The sequence below is a fragment of the Phyllobates terribilis genome, unplaced genomic scaffold, assembly GCF_046119375.1.
Source record: "Phyllobates terribilis strain yellow unplaced genomic scaffold, ASM4611937v1 Scaffold_5__5_contigs__length_657084704, whole genome shotgun sequence".
Taxonomy (NCBI): domain Eukaryota; kingdom Metazoa; phylum Chordata; class Amphibia; order Anura; family Dendrobatidae; genus Phyllobates; species Phyllobates terribilis.
In genome coordinates this window covers 44,661,986-44,682,372 of record NW_027362765.1, presented here as the reverse complement: position 1 = coordinate 44,682,372, position 20,387 = coordinate 44,661,986, and the positions used below count along the sequence as shown (strand labels likewise).

Below are 20,387 nucleotides of genomic sequence, written 5' to 3'. Positions count from 1 at the left end.
TCGCTTTTGCCACTCGATCGAGTACATGAAGCATTGCATATCACCAAATATGTTACCTTTTGTAAGTAGAGCTACCAACTTCTGTACTTTTATTCTAAATACTCGAGCTGTTAAGTCATGTCTGTCCGTTGAATTTTGACCAGCCATAAGCTCTTTGGTGATTTCTGGCCAAGCGGGGTTGCAAGTCATTGTAATAAATAAATCAGGCCTCCCATAATTACGTACGTATGTGAACACATCTTGTGTGTATTCGTGTAGGTATCTCGGGCTATTTACAAATGATGACGGGAGAATCACCATCTAACCTAAGTTATTTGGATCGAAATCCGCATCATTTCTTATTGCATCTTGCAAGTGAATATAATTTTCTGCGCGCAGTTTTTTTTTTATTTAAAGAAATGAACCTTAAGCGCTCACTTTCCATCTTTACATACATGTCGACCAGAAACTGATGAAGTAGGAGCCTACACTTAAGCATCAAATTAAAATCGCTGCGACGGACAATCAAGTGAAAGGCATAAAAATCTTTGCAGGACACCTTTTTGCTTGGCATTGCTTGTTTGGTAATTGGATTTATCTGAGGAATATCAATGCTGTACCCCTCTTGTCCTTTCCAAAAAATTATTGGGTACTCGAGAGCGTCATAGAATCTATGTGTATCGGGAACCCTAGTGAGCATGCCATCGCGCGGCTGCACAACGATGTCCCGAGACATAGTTTGTTCGCTACTAACTATTACAGCAGCTATTTCATTTGTAGTAGGGGCATTGAATCGTCTCTCATGTTGACCACGTGGTACACGGTCTGGGTGAATCACTACTTTGAAATGATCGTCATTGATCATTATGTCTCTAGCCGTTTTAAATTCATGCACCAAAATGTTGTGGTCGTGAAGTACTCGTTGTAATTTTTTAACTATGTTTCTATCTATGCTTTGCACGCACTCAGTACGCCTGTTGATTTGTTCTTCTTCGTCACCTATGAAATAAACTTGTAAAAATGAAATGAACATTTTATTTACAATTATTTAATCTGTCCAATTACTTTTGGTCCCTTTACAAACAGGGTGGCACATGTTAAGGAGCTGAAACTCCTAAACCCTTCATCCAATTTTAATGTGGATACCCTCAAATGAAAGCTGAAAGTCTGAACTTCAACTGCATCTGAATTGTTTTGTTTAAAATTCATTGTGGTAATGTCTAGAACCAAAATTAGAAAAATGTTTTCTCTGTACAAATATATATGGACCTAACTGTAAATTGTCTCATGATATTAGCACCAATTTTAATGAGAAAAGCGTGTTAGTGATGCACATTGCATCACTAACAACGCAAAGGGGGCAGTTTACATAGTAGATAAGACATGACAGATTCCCTTTAAATTTAGTCATTGTCAACAAGATTTGATTCCCTAAAAAAGCATTTAGTGCTTTCTAAGCCTGAAAATGGCTTCTCTCCGGTGTGACTTCGCTGATACTTAGCACAACATGATTTTTAGTTAAAACACTTTCTAAATTCTGTGCATCAGAGCAGCTTATACCATGTGTGAATTGCTGATGGGTAACAAGCTCTGACTTCTGTTTAAAATATTTCCCACATTCCAAACAGGAAAAAGGTTTCTCCCCCATATGAGATTTTTGATGGGAAATAAGATGTGATCTCTGAGAAAAACATTTGCCACATTCTGAACATAAAAATGGCTTCTCCCCTGTATGAGATTTTTGATGACCAATAAGATGTGATTTCTGAGAAAAGCATTTCCCACATTCTGAGCATGGATATGGCTTCTCTCCTGTGTGACATCTCAGATGCTTAACAAGATCTGACTTCCGTGTAAAACATTTCCCACATTCGGAGCATGGATATGGCTTCTCTCCTGTGTGCCATCTCAGATGCTTAACAAGATATGTTTTCTGATTAAAACATTTCCCACATTCTGTGCATAAGAACGGCTTCTCCCCTGTGTGAATTCTCTGATGAATTACAAGATCTGCTTTCCGTGTGAAACATTTCCCACATTCTGAACATGAAAATGGCTTCACTCCTGTGTGACTTCCCTCATGTCTAATAAGATTCCAGTAAGTCTTAAAATTTGCTCCACATGTAGAACATGAATAAGGCTTCTCCTTGTGAACTCTATCATGTCTAAGAAGCTGGGTATTAGTTGTAAAATATTTCCCACATTCTGAGCATGAATATGGCTTCTCTCCTGTGTGACATTTCAGATGCTTAACAAGGTGTGTTTTCTGACAAAAACATTTCCCACATTCTGTGCATAAGAACGGCCTCTCCCCTGTGTGAATTCTCTGATGAATTACAAGTTCTGACTTCCGAGTAAAACATTTCTCACATTCTGAACATGAAAATGGCTTCACTCCTGTGTGACTTCTCTCATGTGTAGTGAGATTCCAGTAATCCTTAAAATTTGCTCGACATGTAGAACATGAATAAGGCTTCTCCGCCTTGTGAATTCTCTGATGTCTAACAAGTTTTGAATTAGTCGTAAAACATTTCCCACATTCTAAACATAAAAATGGCTTCACTCCTGTGTGACATCTCTCATGTCTATTGAGATTCCAGTAACGGTTAAAACACGCTCCACATGTAGAACATGAATAAGGCTTCCCCACCTTGTGAATCCTCTCATGTATACCAAGTTTTGATTTAGTTGTAAAACATTTCCCACATTCTGAACATGAAAATTCCTTTGCTTTTGTGTGACTTTTCTCAGGTTTAACAAGATTTAATGTATCTTCATAACACTTTCCACCTTGTAAACATGGATTCTCCTCTTTGGGAGAGCTTTCATGTTCAACATCCTTTCTGTTATTTTTCTGTAATGAATCAGGAGACAGGAGCTGTTGGAAAGGGTCAGATGATAAATCTTCGCTCTGAAGGGCTGATGGTAGATCTGGGATACTGACTTGCTCTTCATATGCAACTTCAGTGATATCATGATCAAATAACTCAACTTCAGAAGATCTCACATGTCTCTTTGGGCTTCTGATATATTCACCTGCCAAGAATAAAATGTATTTTTTTTCATTATTGTATAATATAATTTTAATATAATATTGATCATGTGCAACATTTCTATAAAACAATATGTGATGAACCCAGACTTTAAATAAATCACTGTAATGTCATGTAGTGTTATTAAGGCATTTACTAACAATCATAGACCACAACTTTATATTTTTGTGAAACCACAGCAAATACATGAGTGAAAATAGTTTTATAATGCAAAGGTTAGAATACGGAAACATCCCATAATACCCATAGAAATGTATCTAAAAATGTCTGGATGGTCTGAGGGATAAGCAATTTCTTGATCTTTATATGGCTTTTTTGAATAAGATGAATATTCTCCAATCTACTTACAGAAAAGTAACTGGGATATTAGCAATATTAACCCTTTAACTCCTTACCGACATACACTGTACATGTACGAGGCACATTAGTAGCAGTGGTATGGAACAGGCTTATGGAGTGAGCCCGCCCCATACCCAGCTGATAGTGGCAGGTGTTGGCTGTTTCACAGCCATTAACAGCCACGGTTGGTGCAGAGCAATTTAGTAAGGTGCTGATGGAGATATCTTAAGTAGTGTTGAGCAAATTTGTTCGGCATTTCAAATTCGGGTTCGTGTTTGTGGTTTCAGCTTGCCACGCTGTCACACAGGGATGTTCATGGGCGGAGCCGATTTTTTGGCGCAAACAAGCCGGAACCCCGAGCACGAACCCGAATTTGAAATGCCGAACAAATTCACTCAACACTAATCTTAAGTCCAGAGGACAATGTATTGTTTGGAGTGCCCGATAGGAATATGTACAGTACAGACCAAAAGTTTGGACACACCTTCTCATTTAAAGATTTTTCTGCATTTTCATGACTTTGAAAATTGTACATTCACACTGAAGGCACCAACACTATGAATTAACACATGTGGAATTATATACTTAACAAAAAAGTGTGAAACAACTGAAAATATGTCTTATATTCTAGGTTCTTCAAAGTAGCCACCTTTTGCTTTGATGACTGCTTTGCACACTCTTGGCATTCTCTTGATGAGCTTCAAAAGGTAGTCACCGGAAATGGTTTTCACTTCACAGGTGTGCTCTGTCAGGTTTAAGAAGTGGGATTTCTTGCCTTATAAATGGGGTTGGGACCATCAGTTGTGTTGTGCAGAAGTCAGGTGGATACACAGCTGATAGTCCTACTGAATAGACTGTTAGAATTTGTATTATGGCAAGAAAAAAGCAGCTAAGTAAAGAAAAACGAGTGGCCATCATTACTTTAAGAAATGAAGGTCAGTCAGTCTGAAAAATTGGGCAAACTTTGAATGTGTCCCCAAGTGCAGTTGCAAAAACCATAAACCACTACAAAGAAACTGGCTCACATGAGGACCGCCCCAGGAAAGGAAGACCAAGAGTCACCTCTGCTTCTGAGGATAAGTTTATCCGAGTCACCAGCCTCAGAAATCGCAGGTTACTAGCAGCTCAGATTAGAGACCAGGTCAATGCCACACAGAGTTCTAGCAGCAGACACATCTCTACAATAACTGTTAAGAGGAGACTTTGTGCAGCAGGCCTTCATGGTAAAATAGCTGCTAGGAAACCACTGCTAAGGACAGGCAACAAGCAGAAGAGACTTGTTTGGGCTAAAGAACACAAGCAATGGACATTAGACCAGTGGAAATCTGTGCTTTGGTCTCATGAGTCCAAATTTGAGATCTTTGATTGCAACCACCGTGTCTTTGTGCGACACAGAAAAGGTGAACGGATGGACTCTACATGCCTGGTTCCCACCATGAAGGATGAAGGAGGAGGTGTGATGGTGTGGGGGTGCTTTGCTGGTGACACTGTTGGGGATTTATTCAAAATTGAAGGCATACTGAACCAGCATGGCTACCACAGCATCTTGCAGCGGCATGCTATTCCATCCGGTTTGCATTTAGTTGGACCATCATTTATTTTTCAACAGGACAATGACCCCAAACACACCTCCAGGCTGTGTAAGGGCTATTTGACCAAGAAGGAGAGTGATGGGGTGCTACGCCAGATGACCTGGCCTCCACAGTCACCAGACCTGAACCCAATCGAGATGGTTTGGGATGAGCTGGACCGCAGAGTGAAGGCAAAAGGGCCAACAAGTGTTAAGCATCTCTGGGAACTCCTTCAAGATTGTTGGAAGACCATTTCCGGTGACTACCTCTTGAAGCTCATCAAGAGAATGCCAAGAGTGTGCAAAGCAGTCATCAAAGCAAAAGGTGACTACTTTGAAGAACCTAGAATATAAGACATATTTTCAGTTGTTTCACACTTTTTTGTTAGTTTTGATGCCTTCAGTGTGAATGTACAATTTTCATAGTCATGAAAATACAGAAAAATGTTTAAATGAGAAGGTGTGTCCAAACTTTTGGTCTGTACTGTATGTTTACCTGTTTGTCCTGGTTACTTCGATATGATCCTAATTGAAAGGCATCATAAATCAGCATGAAAAGGACTATATATTGTTACCTATTTTTAACAGTCCAGGACGGGGCCATTTCGCCCCATATCTGACCAAGCATATTTTCAGACATTAACCCCTTCACCACCCAGCCCATTTTCACCTTCCTGACCAGGCCAATTTTTACCATTCTGACCACTGTCACTTTATAACTCTGGAACTGTCACGTAATGTGTGGCAAAGACTTAGTGCAACACAAAAGGAAGAGGGAAAGGGAGCCCAGAAAATAGGGAAAGGGGAAGTGGAGACCTCCTAGGCTGATCTAATATCACCCTGTCTCCACTAACATCCCTATATTGGTTCTTCACCAGTCGTCGCACGCGAACCTCACCCTGTATTTTTCCTGGCGTTAGGCCCTGGCTAGGGAAGGGAGGGGGATGAGAGCTAGTCACTCCCCACTGACCACTAAAGACAACAAGGGGGAACAAACAAGGGAAGATAGCTTAGCTTTAGTCAACTTCAGAGAAATGAACACCCGTCCTCAAAGCTCCAGAGAGGAAGAAGTAATGCACTTGCTCCAAGCCTTCACAAGGGGAAATGTGAGCATCGACAGCACCTCCCTCTATCAGACAGCAGGTATTTATACACCCAGGCCAGGGTGTTAATTAGCCAGAGGAAGGTAGTCGCTGGGTCCTAGAAAGACAGCCTCTAAGAAGGTGTCAGTAATGCCAAATGTAGAGATCTCCTGCAACCAACTGCAGGGCAACTGTCTGTCACTTCTGACACACCCGTGACAGGAACGCTTCAATGGATCCCACTGATCCTGAGAGTTAAATGCCGTTGTCAATCTCCGACAGCGGCATTTAACACGTGCAGAGCGGAAGCCCGTCACAAGACACATCCATTGGCGCTTCTGTCACATACTCTGGGGACACCGATAGGTTGTCATACCTTTCATTGTAAATCTCCTATGAATGCCGGCACATGGCCAGCGCTCATAGGAGATCATGATTTCTGCTATGTGTAGAACAGGCGGCCAGAAGATCGCAGCTTCAAGTCTCCTAAAGAGACTATTGAAACAAGTAAAAAAAACAAAAAAAAAGCAAAAAAAAAGCACAAAAGTTCAAATCACCCTACCTTTTGCCACATTCAACATTAAATGAAAAAAAATACACATATTTGGTATTGCTGCGTTCAGAAACGCTTGATCTATCAAAATATAAACTAAATTAATCTGATTGGTAAACAGCGTAATGAGAAAAAATAAACACCTGAATTACGTTTTTTTGGCCGCCGCAACATTGCAATTAAACGCAATAACAGGCAATCAAAACATCGTATCTACCCCAAAATGGTATAAATAAAACATTAGCTCAGGGCGCGAAAAATAAGCCCTCACTCAACCCGAGATCCCGAAAAATGGGGAGAAAACAGGACTCGGAAAACGGCAACATTTTTTTTTCTTACAAATTTTAGATTTTTTTTTCACCACTTAAATAAAAAAAATAAAAAAACAATTGTGGAATTGCAATTTTTTTGCAATTTCACTACATTTGTAATCGTTTTCCTGTTTTCCAGTACACTATATGGTAAAATCAATGGTGTCATTCAAAAGTACAAATGAAAATTTTACTTTTTCCCACAAAATGTTACTATAGCCCAAAAGTTTGCATTTTCACAAGGGTAACAGGATAAAATGCACCGTACAATTTTCTGTTGGGCACGCCAATACTCCATATGTGGTGGAAAACTACTGTTTGGGCGCATGGCAGGGCTCAGAAGAAAGGAGCACCAACTGAATTCTGGACTCAATTTTGGCTGGAATAGAGTGCGGATGCCATGTCACATTTGACAAACCCCTGACATGCCAAAACAGCAGAAACCCCCACAAGTGACCCCATTTTGGAAACTACACTTCTTGAGGAATTCATCTATGGATGTTGTGAGCATGATTAACCTTCAGACAATTCACAGAATTATATAACATTAGGCTGAGCAAATGGAAAATTACCATTTTTTCCACTAAAATGTTGCTTTGACCCCGATTTTTTTTTTTTTTTTTAAATCAGGTTAATTTTTAGAAGTATTTTCATTTTACATTAATCAAAACAACATTAACAGATGTAACAACGTAAATACAATATCGAAATCAAAGTTTACAAAAAGTACATTTGCCCATTACAAACACCAGCATATCTTGATAATAAAAGGTCATACCTCAAAGTCAGTTTCCAATATATTATATAATTTAAATTACCACCCCTATTTTATCCTCCGAGCACCGTCCACTTCACCATGGGAAATATGGGAGGAAGGGCGAGCAATCGACCCATTTAACACTACTAAAAGGACAGAGATCTATAATTTGAATTAGACTATGAGCAGTAAGAGTTGGTCTGAACTACTATCTTGCAATACACCCGGTGAAGGAAGACCCGAAAAACATCTACCCATTGTTTCCAAATCTTATAGAGACAGCTAGGTTCAATGGAAAATCCGGGTCCGTCCCCTCCTCTTGGAGGCCCAAGACAAATGACAGTGGGTTTTGCTGTATGTGAATGCCATAGCCATGCTTCTCCAGATCCAGAATATCCTTCCAGTATGTCCCAGTGCTCCTACGCTCCCACATCATGTGCATAAGATGTGCATTATCATGCCCACATTTAGGTTACACCGCATCCCATCTAGCCCCAATTTTCTGTAGAAAGCTAGGTGTTCTGTAAACGCTATGCAGAAAGAAGAGCTGTGACAGTCACTGTCCCTCCGAGACCGCCAACCTAGGGGTCTGCTGCAGAACATCTACCCATTGCTCCTCTGTTAGTGGCCCCAAGTCTCTCTTCCACTTGGATCTGATCTGCAGAGGGAACCCATTGGGGTATAATGGCAGAAATTTCTTATACAGCATAGATATCATACCTCTGGAGGATTCAGATTTGAGCAGATTATTAAGACAGCGACTTTGTTCTAATTTAATACTGATTAGTTTTGCTTGTTTAGTAAACGCACGCCCCAGCTGAAGATATTTGTAAAAGGCTTTATGCGGAATTTTAAATTCATTTTGGATTTGTTCAAAACTTTTAAATACATTATTATGCACAATTTGAGACGTTATCCCCCTCTCCTCTCATTCCTTAAAGCCAGTAAGCTTCTGTATCTCGACCAGACCCGAATTATGCCAAACTGGAAAGTACTCTGTATAACCTGTTATACCCATTAATGCTTTACATCTATCCCATACCTTAAAAATCATAGCTAGTGTTGGATGTCTCACTTTGTTGATTTGGAAATTCCCCAGATCCAAGAATCCCACAGGGTTCTTCCATCTAGTGCCCTCTTTTATCAACCGGCCTCCCACCTCATATGCCTCATCTGTCCCCATCCTCTAAAGTGTTACATTTGTGATGCAATGTAGTACACCCATGGATTTGGTATTGCCAAACCCCCATCGTCCTTTTCCCACTGAAGAATTTCTAGCTTAATTCTCGCATTCCTTTTTTTCCAGATAAGCTCCCTGAACACAGTATTAACTTGTCTTGCCTGTGTATCCATATCAGGGCGTTATGCAAAAGGTATAAAAGTTGTGGCATCAGCAGCATTTTAATTAAAATGCCTCATGCAGGATGTCACCCTCCCATTTAATGCCCCATGCATGATTGCACCTCCCCATATAATGCCCCATGCCTCCATACGTAAAAAAAAATCAAATACTCACCTCACTTCTCCTCACCCGCTGCTCAGCTCTGGACTCCTAAGCGTCGCCGGCGTCTTCCCGCTCTGCGCTGTAACTGCTCAGGAGAGGGCTCGGTAGAAAAACATCATCGCGCCCTCAGATCTGAGACGTCACAGTGCAGCAGCCGCCGCGGAAGACACCGGACCTGCTGCGGAGGCACGAGGAGGGGTAAGTATTGTGCCGGCCAGGGCCCTGATCAAGCGGGAGGTGTGGGGGAGGTCGGGCGCCGGCACTGCTCTCCTCCGCTCACGGGTCCCATATCGCGCCAGGGTGCCCGATGGCGAGTGCCACCCCCCCCCGCCTGCTCAGGGCCCCAGCACTTGCCCGGGTGCTGACGCTGGGCCTGACTGTGATACTGAATAATCGTAAAATAGGAAGACAGTATGAATCTGAATGCACACACAGTAGCTTAGGAGGTTGATATATAGTAAGATAGAATATAGCTGTTATGTTCTGCTACCAGAGCTAAGGAAAGAGAGGAGATCTGTCCCTACGATAGAACTCAGCTTAATCCCTACGATGTAACAGGGGACCTGATCCTGCGATCAGACCTGCTAAAGTCCTAAGCTAGTCTGACGAAGGGAACCAAGTGACACATCTTGCTAAAACGGTCCACGACCACCCAGATGACAGTAAAACCCTCAGAGGGGGGAAGGTCAGTTATAAAGTCCATAGCCAAAAAACCTAAGAACAAGGTTCTAACAGTACCCCCCCTTCTAAGAGGATCCTCCGGATCCCCTAGGACCAGGCTTATCAGGAAATCTCCTGTGAAACGCTCTGATAAGTCTGGACGCGGAAACATCATCCGACCTCACCCAAGAGTTATCCTCGGGTCCGAAACCTTTCCAGGCCACAAGATACTGCAAACTACCTCTATACTGTCTAGAGTTAAGGATGCGAGAAATTTCATATTCCCCCGTCCTCCACCACCGGAGGAACAGAGGCAGAGGCGTCACAATCCGATACAACAGCTTTTTTCAACAGAGAGACATGAAATACCGGATTAATTCTCCAGGAGGTAGGAACCTCCAACCTAACAGCAGATTGGTTGACAACCTGAAGCACCTTAAAGGGCCCTACAAACTTGGGACCCAATTTCTTAGAAGGAATCCTCAACCGCAGATTCCTAGAGGACAACCAAACCATGTCACCAACAGCGAACAAAACCTCCTGTCGTTTCCTATCAAAGTAGTCTTTAGATTTTCTGTTGGCCTCCTGAAGATTACCACGCACATCCGTCCAAACTCTCTCCAAATCACCGGAAAAATTCTCCTCCTCAGGCACGGCAGATCCCAACTTGGAGAACGACCCAAACGACGGATGTCTCCCAGAACAACAAAAAAAAGGCGAACAACCAGCAGAAGAAGATGTATGATTGTTCAGAGCAAATTCAGCAAGTGGCAGAAACTCAGACCACCCCTCTTGATTGTCTGCCACAAAACGCAAGAACTGCTCAACATCCTGGTTTTTCCTTTCTGTCTGGCCATTAGATTCAGGATGATATCCGGACGAGAACGACAAATGAACTCCCAACCTGTCACAAAAGGCACGCCAAAAACGAGCCACGAACTGAGGACCCCTATCAGAAACAATGTCAGTAGGAACGCCATGAAGTCTGACAATTTCCTTGACAAAGGCCTTAGCGAGAGTTTTAGCGCAGGGCAGTTTGACGAAGGGAACCAAGTGACACATCTTGCTAAAACGGTCCACGACCACCCAGATGACAGTAAAACCCTCAGAGGGGGGAAGGTCAGTTCTAAAGTCCATAGCCAAATGTGTCCAAGGAGCACTGGGAACCTCCAAAGGACAAAGCAACCCCGCAGCAGGAGTATGTGAGGACTTAGATCTAGCACAAATAGTACATTGGCGCACCCACTTAATGACTTCCTTCTGCCATCCAGGCCACCAAAAACTGCGACCCACCAGTCTCTTGGTCTCAGAGATTCCGGGATGACCTGCCAACCGAGATTCGTGACACTCAACAAACAAATCTCTCCTAAAGGTCCCAGGCACAAACAACCTCCCATGAGGAGTGTTAGATGGGGCATTCTCCTGTGCTTTAAGAATCTCATCTTCCAAAACGGAGTCCAAAGCAGCTATCACAACACCTTCTTGTAAAATGTTCTCCTCTTTCTCAGCACCGACTATGGGAGAAAAACTGCGAGACAAGGCATCCGCCTTAACATTCTTAGTACCAGGGATGTAAGTAACGGAGAAATTAAACCGCGAGAAAAACAGTGCCCACCTAGCCTGACGGGCATTCAGGCGCTTGGCAGCATCAAGATATATCAGATTTTTATGATCCGTAAGAACCTGAACGGGAAATTCCGCACCTTCCAAGAAGTGGCGCCAGTGTTCAAATAGTTTAATAGCCAATAATTCCCGATTACCAATATCGTAATTCAGTTCAGTCTCCGAAAAATTTTTTGAAAAAAAGGCACAGGGATGTAATCCATCCCCGTTATCCTGAGACAATACTGCGCCAACCCCCACAGAGGAAGCATCAACCTCAACCAAAAACGGCTTAGTCACATCAGGCTGCATAAGGATGGGAGCAGAGGTGAACCTCTCCTTGAGATACACAAAAGCTTCAATGGCCTCAGAAGACCACTGAACCGCATCAGCACCTTTCCTGGTGAGATCGGTCAGAGGTTTGACAATACTAGAAAAATTTTTTATGAATTTTCTGTAATAATTGGCGAAACCCAAAAACCTCTGTATCGATTTCAAACCAATAGGCCTAGGCCATTCCTGTACAGCTTGAACTTTAACCGGGTCCATCTCAAAACCTTCGCTGGAGATAATGTAGCCCAAAAAACTAATTCTCTGTACAGCGAACTCACATTTCTCCAGCTTAGCAAAAAGCGAATTGTCCATTAATAACTGTAATACCTCACGTACGCTCCGCCAATGAGACTCCAGATCCGGCGAATAAATCAAAATGTCATCCAAATACACAACCACATTTTTGCCGATCAAAGGTCTAAGGATGTCATTAATAAGATTCTGAAAAAATGCAGGAGCATTAGTAAGACCAAAAGGCATAACCAGATTCTCAAAATGACCCACAGGAGTGTTAAAAGAAGTCTTCCATTCGTCACCCTCCTTCATGCGCAACAGATTGTATGCCCCCTTAAGGTCAATTTTAGAGAACCACTTGGCCCCCATTAACTGGTTAAACAGATCAGGAATCAATGGTAGTGGGTAAGGATTGCGTACAGTAATTTTGTTAATCTCACGAAAATCCAGACAAGGACGTAAACCGCCGTCCTTTTTTTTTACAAAAAAAAATCCAACCGCCACAGGAGACTTAGAGGGCCTAATGTGACCGGCGGCCAAACTTGTCTGTATGTATTCCTCCAAAGCCTTTCTCTCAGGAATAGTAAGGTTAAATAAACGACTTTTAGGAAGAGTCGCTCCAGGGACAAATTCAATAGAACAATCATAGTCTCTATGGGGAGGCAAAACCTGCGATTCCTTCTCAGAAAAAACTCTCCAAAAATCCTGAATAGGAACAGGCAATTCTCCCCTATCCAAAGCTGCAATACGCCCGTTACAACACTTGTCATAACATTTATGGCTCCAGGATTTAATTTCACTGGTAGACCAATCCAGTACAGGATTGTGAAATTTTAACCAGGGCAATCCCAATATTACTGGAGAAGGCAAGTTATTCAACACTACCAAATCCAATTTCTCATGGTGAACACCATTAATAGTGAGAGGAAATTCACAGACCTTGAGAGTAATATTCTTCAAAGGGGAACCATCCACAGAAACCACAGCAATGGGGGATGATAAAGGTTCGGGTTTTAAATTGAGTCTTTCCAAGAATCCCCCATCAATAACATTCAGAGTAGACCCACAATCAACAAACACCCGAAATTCCATTAATTTTTCCTGAGCAATCGTGGAAGCAGCTAAAAATACACCCTTGGAATTTAAACAGGCAATACGGGCATGACTGACCATTTTTTTTTCTTTCTTGATACGAAGCTCACAGTCTTTAATTAAATGACCAGATTTTCCGCAATAGAAACACAAGCCTTCAGAAAATCTGCGATCTTTTTCTTGAGAGCGAGGTGCCATCGCTCCAATCTCCATCGATTCACCACTGTTAGTACACACATTCTCATAACCAGAAACTGACATAGCAGAGGATTTGCTCTCATTAACCCTTGCACGCAGTCTCCTATCCACCCGTATAGCTAATTGCATAGCCTGTTGCAAATCTTCAGGTGTAGGATAAGCAATTAGCAGGTCTTTAACCCTTTCACTGAGCCCAGCAAGAAATAGACTTTTCAGAGCAGAATCGTTCCACCCTGTTTGAGTAGACCATCGACGGAAATGAGTACAATATTTTTCCACATTACCTGATCCCTGTCTCAAACGTCTTAACTCAGTCTCAGCTGATGAGACACGGTCAGGATCATCATATAATAGTCCCAAAGCAGAAAAAAAACTATCCACTGAACTGAAGCATGTATCACTAGGTTGCAAAGAAAAGGCCCACTCCTGAGGCTCTTTGCGCAAAAGTGACATTATAAACCCTATGCGCTGGGAATCATCCCCAGAGGACTTGGGTCTCAAACGAAAATACAATAAGCAAGCATTTTTAAATGAAAAAAATTCTCGGTGTTCACCAAAAAATAAATCCGGCAAACGTACCTTAGGCTCCAAGAAATGTGCTCCAGGACAGTTACTCACGTGCTGACGGAGCTCAGTCACCTCCAAAGAGAGTCCCTGCAGGTGTTTAGCCAAATCCAGAACCGACACCATGATGGAACAGAAAAAAAAATCTTTCCTTAGAGCATTTGCTGGGCTGGACTTACTGTTATGTTCTGCTACCAGAGCTAAGGAAAGAGAGGAGATCTGTCCCTACGATAGAACTCAGCTTAATCCCTACGATGTAACAGGGGACCTGATCCTGCGATCAGACCTGCTAAAGTCCTAAGCTAGTCTGTACGGAGACCTATAGATGTGGGGAAGGAATCCCTACAAGTACTAAGGACTGGGAGGAAAATGGGACACCTCCTAACAGAAATAGTAGCAGACAGACGAACAAACAAAATATATAGAACATAGAGGTCCGTAGACCAAGCAAACTAACAGAGTTAGATACAGAGCACAGGCTAGCTAGAAAGTAGTTAAACAATGAAGTCCAGCAAAGCCAGAAGGGCGGAGCAGGATTAAATAGGCCAACAAGGTCATGTGACCAGCAAAGGAAAAAAACTAAGAACAAGGTTCTAACAATAGCAAGCTAAAATAGCTAGGAATCTCAGTATGCTCATGGTGTATGCAGGGTCGCACTGCAGTGCTTAAGGCCCACAGGGGGAACTAATTCCAGAGGGCCCACCCTACTGTTACTCTACATAGACGTTTTACCTGTTCTAATTCCAGCCTCATGCACATGTACGTGAGACATAATACAGTGTGTAAACCAGCATGCGCCTCCTAATGAATTTGCCACATTTTTCAGCTTGCATGCACCACCACATGAAATGACCTACCCTGTGCTACGGTAGGAGGGGGGAGGAGCCTTCCTTCCCTCGTCAGTGCTCGCCCTGGAGTGAAGCCCACTGGGGGATTCCCCGATTTCCTGGCAGGCTAGTCCGAGCCTGGGTATATGCAGATATGCTAGTAGTGAGTCGTTGTATTTCCAGCAGGTGTGTATTGAAATAATCTAAATAAAGTATATGCAAACCTATATGTGTGACTACTTAGCATCAGTAAGTTGAATAAGAATTATTTTTGCCTCGCTTTATTCTGAGAGCTATAGCTTTTTTATTTTTTGTATGGCAGCTTGTTTTTTGCGGGACAAGATGGCGTTTTCAGCGGTACCATATTTATTTACATTTGTCTTTTTGATTGTGTTTTATTCCACATTTTGTTCAGCGGCATGATGAAAAAGCACCAAATTTTTGGCCTTTTTTCTTTTTTTAACGATGTTCTCTGAAGGGGTTAACTAATGTGACAGTTTTATAGGTCAGGTCATTCTGGATGTGGCGAAACAAAATATGTGTACTTTTCTTTTTCTTTACATACAAAATATGTATTTATGCGTATAATAGATATATATATATATATATATATATATATATATACATGCAAAAATGGAGGCAGCACACAGAGTAGAATAAAGTGATAAGGTTTAATAGCCCATATGGCAACAATAACCCAGGGTTCACTAACTGGGAGACAAAGATTGGGTTGTTTCCCATGTCTCAATTGTGTGAATTGCCCAAATATGCTAAAAGGAGATAAATTTCAACATCCAATAAGTGGAGTGATATATACAATCAAATACTATCTTACATGCTCTTCTGATTATATTGTTTATTTACTGCAGTGCCCGTGTAATTTACTATATATCGGTGAGACGACTACAGATTTTAAGACTAGGATGAACAATCATAGACACTCTATTAGGAAGAAAAGACTCGACTTACCTGTCTCTAAACATTTCATAGAGAAGGGACATCTTGAGAAACAATTTAAATTTAGGATTATTGGCCATATATGCCCACTTAGGAGGAGATAGGGTGCGCCTCGTCAAGATCAGGGAACTTGAATGGACTAGGAGACTTAATACTTTGAAACCACACGGCCTTAATATTGACTTTAAATTAAGTGTGACTCTCTAGAAATGATCGCTTGCCTGATTTTCTCTCCTTTGTGAATTTGTTTGTCGTACATGGTATAAATCTTAGGTGTTTTTATTAATTTTTATATTCTGTGGTGCTGTAGGACAACGGAAGACATGACTCATCCCCATATATATATTATTGAGATCGTAATGTGTTATTAATTATATATCACATATAAACCTTTTATTTATAAAAGAGCCAGCATGGGTTTGTAACTAACAAGTCATGTCAGACTAACTTAATTTCCTTCTATGACAGAATCACTGACTGGGTGGATCAGGGAAATGCTGTAGATATAGTATATCTTGACTTCAGCAAAGCATTTGACAAAGTATCTCACACCATCCTTATTGAAAAAATGACCAAGTATGCAATGGACCAGGCAACTGTTAGGTGGATTCATAACTGGCTTAGTGATCGGACTCAAAGGGTGGTTGTAAATGGCTTCACATCCAGCTGGGTGAATGTCTCAAGTGGGGTACCACAGGGCTCCGTCCTGGGACCTGTATTGTTCAACATCTTTATCAATGATTTAGATGAAGGAATTGAGGGTAAACTGATTAAATTTGCTGATGACACAAAGCTAGGAGGGATAGCTAATACTAGAGAAGAGAGAGAGAGGATTCAAAAAGACCTAAATAAACTGGAGCAGTGGGCAGCAACCAACAGAATGGTTTTTAACAGGGAAAAATGCAAAGTACTACATCTGGGCAATAAAAATGAAAAAAGCATATACAGAATGGGAGGAATAGAGCTAAGCAACAGTACATGTGAAAAAGACTTAGGTATACTAATAGATCATAGACTGAACATGAGTCAACAGTGTGATGCAGCAGCAAAAAAGGCAAATACAATTCTGGGATGTATTAACAGAAGCATACAGTCTAGATCACGTGAAGTCATTATCGGTCTTTACTCCTCTTTGGTCAGACCTCATCTGGAATACTGTGTACAGTTTTGGGCACCACATTTTAAAAAAGACATAGACAAACTGGAGCAAGTTCAGAGAAGAGCGACCAGAATGGTGACTGGTCTGCAAACCATGTCCTATGAGGAACGGTTGCAGGATTTGGGAATGTTTAGCTTGCAAAAAAGAAGACTGAGAGGAGACTTAATAGCTGTCTACAAATATGTCAAGGGCTGTCACATTGTAGAAGGATCATCTTTATTCTCATTTGCACAAGGAAAGACTAGAAGCAATGGGATGAAACTAAATGGGAGGAGACACAGATTAGATATTAGAAAAAACTTTTTGACAGTTAGGGTGATTAATGAGTGGAACAGGCTGCCACGAGAGGTGGTGAGTTCCCCTTCAATGGACGTCTTCAAACAGAGGCTGGACAGACATCTGTCTGAGATGATCTAGTGAATCCTGCTTTGAGCAGGGGGTTGGACCAGATGACCCAGGAGGTCCCTTCCAACTCTACCATTCTATGATTCTATGATATTGCGCTATGTTGGATTAGGAATGTGGATTTCATTATATGCACTTACCGTGGAGTCCGTGATCCAATATGATTATACAGTTCTATTTATGACATGATAACCCTTGTATGGTTCTAGGGTAGAGATGTGTTCCTCACAGGTTCATATCTCCCCTATACCTTTGGCCTCTGGGTTGCTTACTCCAGCATATGGGGGGCTTTCCCATGCTACTTGGGTCTATGTCTTATTTTAAACCACAGGATATTTGCTTTAATGCTTTATTTATTATTACTTGGATACGGTCCTTCTATTTGTAATATCTCAGATATTATATGAAAATTGGGCAAGTTTCCCTTCTCCAATATGGTGGGCAGTGCTCTTTATACTGCTTTGTGCCTCTAGCTCATGTGACGCCCATGATGCTCTATGGTGCGACCATGTGACAGATGTTGTGGGCGATATGCCCTTTTCCAAGTTGGCGCCAGTATACCTGGTCTTCTAGTGCACAGATGCGGAAGTCCTTACCTCCTGTTCTGACATGCGTGGTATTAGCTACAGGGACGCCGAGATTTTGGCGCTATATGCGAATGCAAATTGGGGTGAGCCATGTTTTCCTATTTGTATACACAGCTGCGGCATATGATCAATTATGTATTGATATGAGTGTTATGGCTATAAGCCTGTTTATATTGTATTTTTGCACTATGTCACTTTACACGGATTATGCACCATCATGTCTTGTAATATTATTTATCTGAAAGATTATGTATATTATGCACTTTTCATGTAATTGCTGCTGATTACTATTGTAATTAGATCGCCTTAAATACTCTGCACTTGCACCCTACCTATGCTTGAGAAAGGTCCACAATTTTGGACCGAAACGTTGCCATATGGGCTATTAAACCTTATCACTTTATTCTACTCTGTCTACTGCCTCCATTTTTGCATGGATATCTAAAGGACTGGTATGTACGTGGGGGGCTTTTTTTGCACCAAAAACATAATTTTTGTGCTGTTTCCTTGCCAGTGTGCCATGGCAATGATTGGTCCCTCACAATGACATTGCGGGGGCGCCAAAATATTGCAATCGATATGGATTGCGGAATTTAGGGGGCTAAACTGGTCTTGACTGTCATGTAAACCGAGCACTTGGCGGCGACTGAGTGGGCACAGTTCCTGCGCCCGCATGATTGCCAGGTCGTAGCCAAACGTACAAGGTCGGGAACCCCTTCTCAACCAGGGCGGTGGATGAGTACATCCATAGTCGTGAAGGGGTTAAAAAGCTGTAAAAAAAAAAATAAAATTCTCACTCAGATATACAAGTAATTTTCACATCCTTTATTCATAATATGCGGGGCTCCATTTTATGTCGGTGTCATATTCTCTTTTTTATCTTCTTTTTGCTGATACCGGTGGTATTGCTGGGGAAATATGTGTCTGTTTTTCACTACTTTTTTTTTTTTTTTTTAGTGACCACAAAGGACCAGTAAAATACATATAAAAATTTGTTCCAGTATCTGTAATGATTATTTTAGAACATCACTGCAGAGCTGAGGGTGTTTTTTTCTGGTATTATAAAGTAAATGAGGGGATCGGAAGTACTTAATCACTAAAGATAATTGAAAAAAAACAGTTCTTATTTTTTCATGTTCCCTCTATTGGCGAATTTCCTATATATTTTTACATCCTTATTTTATCCTCTATAACAATATTTTCATGTATATTTATGTAGCATTTTGGCAGAAGGGGTGAATCAAAACCAAAAAACCTGAAAGACAACAGAGCTCACAACAAATTATACAGAATGGTACCAGCCAGTAACTGAGAAGAGTCTGTGACTTATCTGCATTTAGTGGTTACTACTCACCTGGGTGGTTATCTGTAGGAATCTCCTCTTTACACCACTCATCACCCCTCACATATGTCTCTGTAGTATTAATATGGGTCAGATCTTTACCCTGAAACAAATAATGTAAAAGTCACAGACAGATGGAGAAGTCACATCTATGATCAGCTCTAATCCTGCCATCTCCACCGTTCTCATTACACAAGTATAAAACATATAATACTGGTGGATAAAACAAGACTGAGCACAAGACCTTCACAACCATCTACACATTATAGGGGAGATGTCATGACACCTTCTCTCCATGTACCTCATGATCTTGAGGAACATTGGGATTTTCTTCTTTACAGTCCTGTGGAAGAAGAGGACAGGGACATCTCTCTGGTGTTGTCCTCTTACCGGATAAAACTGGAGGAAACACAGAGGGACTGAATTCATTCTTTACATACAGATAATCATAGGCCATGTGTATTTAGTCCTGTCTATTACCTGGTGATGTGAGGGGCTGTGGAACCTCCTTCATGACGTCCTTGTACAGATCTTTATGTCCTTCTAAATACTCCCACTCCTCCATGGAGAAATAGACTGTGACGTCCTGACACCTTATAGGAACCTGACACATACAATGATACAGTCATCCCCCCCAATTCCTTCATAGAGTTACTGTATAATGTCCTAGCATTAACAGCAGTGTCACCTCTCCAGTCAGCAGCTCAATCATCTTGTAGGTGAGTTCTAGGATCTTTTGGTCATTGACGTCCTCATGTATCAGGGGGTGAGGTGGAGGCCCCGTGATTGGGCTCAGGAGTCTTTCCCATCCCTCAGACACAGGGTCCTGACAGCGCTCACTAGAGGTCTTCTTCACTACTGTGTAATCCTGGTTATGGAGAGACACATTAATAAATCTCACTACAGACATTTCCAGAGTCCTCATCTCTCCACTTCTGTCCATCTGTTATTCCCATAGATAAGAATGATGTAATGTAACGTCATCAGAATCTCTCACCTCTCCAGTAAGCCGGAAGAGGATCTCTAGGGTGAGGTGTAATATCTTCTCCGCCATCTTGTTCCTGTCCCTATCCATCCTTGATGGGTCAATCAGGAATATTCTCTTATATAGAAGATCTCCAGAGAGAGGATCTGATATTGTAGGGACCTGAATGGGAAGAAGATGAGCTGATGTAAAATCATGAACAAAAAATAATTTCTCAAGATAATAAAGGGGAACATATGAGGAGATATAAGGCACTTCTCCATATTTAAGATCATGTCACACCCTCACATGAAC

At 41.6% G+C, this 20,387-nt stretch overlaps 1 pseudogene; it reads right to left on the bottom strand.

Annotated features, from left to right (window-relative positions):
* Nucleotides 1-1,377: 1,377 nt before the first annotated feature.
* Nucleotides 1,378-20,387, bottom strand: part of LOC141271872 (uncharacterized) — a 50,431-nt pseudogene continuing 31,421 nt past the window's right edge.